Raw genomic sequence first — 2,948 nt, 5'->3', positions numbered from 1 at the left:
GACGTCACGATCTGGGGGCGGTGCCAGGGCGGGACTAGAGGCTTCCTCCGAGCCCTGTGGGTGGGGGCGTGGTTAGGAGTGGGGCCAGGGGCGGGGCTTGCACGGCGAGCCAGTAAAAGGAACCTGGAGTGCTCGGGACCAGGAGGAGGAAGCCCGAGCGGAGCTTCAGTGTGGAGGTGGGGTTCTGGGTGCCTCGGGATTATAAGCCAGTGGGGTTTCTCTGAGAAGGCCAGGATTCCTGACGTAAGGCGTTGGACCTGTCTTCCCGGTACCTTTCTCTGCAATCCTCCCCCTAGGAGGGGAAGTCGGGTTTTGATTCTTAAGTCAAAACTTCAGATGATGGGATTATGTAAGATGATGGGGTAGGATACACACCATCTGTGTATAATGATGAGTTACCGAATGCATCCCGTGCTTTACGTGTGAGTAGGGGCAACACCAGCGTCAGACTTACTGTCCGATGCTTGTGTGAGCCCGCGTTACAGAGGGCTTCCCGTAAGCCTCCTGCGGGAGCCGGGAACAAAACCCACGGATCCCAGGACAGCCTCCCACACCAGACTGTTTAGCAGATATGCCAACCAGTGTCCAAGGATATTTTGTTTTATTCCCCTCCATTTGTGCTAGGTGGAGAAGGAAATGGTAACCTACTCCAGTATTCTTGCCCGGAGAGTCCTATGGACAGAGGAGCCTGGTGGGCTGCATCCATGGGGTCACAAAGAGTCAGACAGGACTGAGCAAGTAACACATTTGTGCTAAGGGCCAAAGTGAAAAAAACCACTGACAATCCCTTAACCTAGCTAATGAGCAATGCAACTGCCAAGTCTGCTTGAGAAGTGAAAATGTGACATCAGCAATATTTTATTTACAAGAGTAACTCCTGAGGTTCATACTCAGCGGTCAATGCCAGGCAATTGCTCTCTGTATAAATTAAAAACTTAACAAAATGATACATCAACACTGTAGCAAAATCTGAGAAATGTATAAAAGGAGACTAGAAAATAATTAACATCAATGAAGGAGAGGCAATGGTAACCTTCACTCCAGTACTCTTGCCTGGGAAATCCTATGGACGGGAGCCTGGTAGGCCGCAGTCCATGGGGTCGAGAAGAGTCAGACAACTGAGCAACTTCACTTTCACTTTTCACTTTCATGCATTGGAGAAGGAAATGGCAACCCACTACAGTGTTCTTGCCTGGAGAATCCCAGGGACAGGGGAGCCTAGTGGGCTGCCGTCTACGGGGTCGCACAGAGTTGGAGCGACTGAAGCGACTTAGCAGCAACAGCAGCAGCAGCTTATCCTTGGCCTTTAAACTTTATTCTAAGCTTCTCAACACCTTAAGTCCCTTGAGAACATTTAGGTAGTCTCTATTCTCCTTTTTCCTATGCAATCTCTATTCCAGATTTTATTCCTATTATTTTACTATGAAGGATGGTTATTTCTCATGAAAAAAAGCTTGTATTCACCTCTAAATGATGCAAGTTACAAGTTTGGGAACTTGTGAGATCACTGTTTATGTGTGTGTGTGTATATATATATATATATATATTTTTAATCAGTTTCAGAAAACCCTAGGAAAATAATCAGTACTCGGGACCAACCTTATCTTCTTGGACCAACCAGTAGCATTTGACCCACCAGGTCACTGTCTTCTTGCTGTAGTTTGTCTTTACTGGCTTCTAAGTTAGTCCGTGCTGTGGGTTTTCCTTCTTCTTTGTTCTGCCTTACTCACCGCTCCTTAGCGGTTTTGTATGTCTGTGCTGGTTCCCGGCTTCCCCTCCACCCATCAACCACCTTCTTGGGAAAGTGCCTGCGGTCTTGATCCTCTAACTGGCTTTTCCACCTTGTCCGGTTTTAAACGCCCTTTTAAACGCCATGTGTCCCAGCCTGGCACTCTGTGATGACCTAGAAGGGTGGGATAGGGCGTGGAGGGAGTCTCAAAAGGGAGGGCCCTGGCACCTCGAGGCTATGAATACCTATTAAGGGCCAGGCACTGCTCTGGAGTCTGGGTATATGGCAATGGACAGACCGAGTTTTTTTTTTTTTTTTTAATTGAAGTTTATTTACAATATTTTGTTAGTTTCAGGTACCAGCAAAGTGATTTGGTTATATACACATGTGTATATATACATATAATGAAATATATATATATATATATATATACACACACATTCTTTTAAAATGTGTATATATACACACACACACACACACACACATTTGGGGACTTCCCTGGTAGTCCAGTGGTTAAGAATCTGCCTTGTAATACAGGGACACTGGTTTGATCCCTGGGCCAGGAATTAAGATCCCACATGCCACAGAGCAACTAAGCCCGAGTGCTGCAACTAAGACGATGCAGCCCAATAAATAAATATTAAAAATATATCTATACATACATTCTTTGAAAATATACATATAATCAAATATTCTTTTTAAATATATATACATTCTTTAAAATATAATCAAATATATACTGTAAAAAATCTATACATTTATATAAACATTCTTTTAAAATTCCTTTCCATTATAGATTATTACAAGATATTGAACATAATTCCCTGTGTGTGTGCTTAGTCGCTCAGTTGTGTTTGACTCTTTTTGACCCTATGGACTGTGGCCCTCCAAGCTCCTCTGTCCATGGAATTTCCTAGGCGAGAATACTGAAGTGGGTATTTCCTACACCAAGCGATCTTCCTAACCCAGGGACTAAACCCCACATCTCCTGTGTCTCTGGCATTGCAGGTGGATTCTTTACCCACTGAGCCATCGGGGAGGCTATATGACAGGAGTTGTTGTTTATATATTTTATATAGGGTACTGTGTATCTGTTAATCCCGTTCTTTGTGGACATTTTTAGGCGGGGTGGGGAGGGGGGCGGGTGGAGGGACAAATAAATATATCCGATGGTAGTAAGTAGCATAAAACAAAGAAGACAAAGACCTCCAGGGCAGCC

Source organism: Bison bison, unplaced genomic scaffold (genome assembly GCF_000754665.1).
Source record: "Bison bison bison isolate TAMUID 2011002044 unplaced genomic scaffold, Bison_UMD1.0 scf7180017864236, whole genome shotgun sequence".
Lineage (NCBI taxonomy): Eukaryota > Metazoa > Chordata > Mammalia > Artiodactyla > Bovidae > Bison > Bison bison.
The sequence above is the reverse complement of the archived record's forward strand: the minus strand, read 5'-3'. Positions refer to the sequence as shown.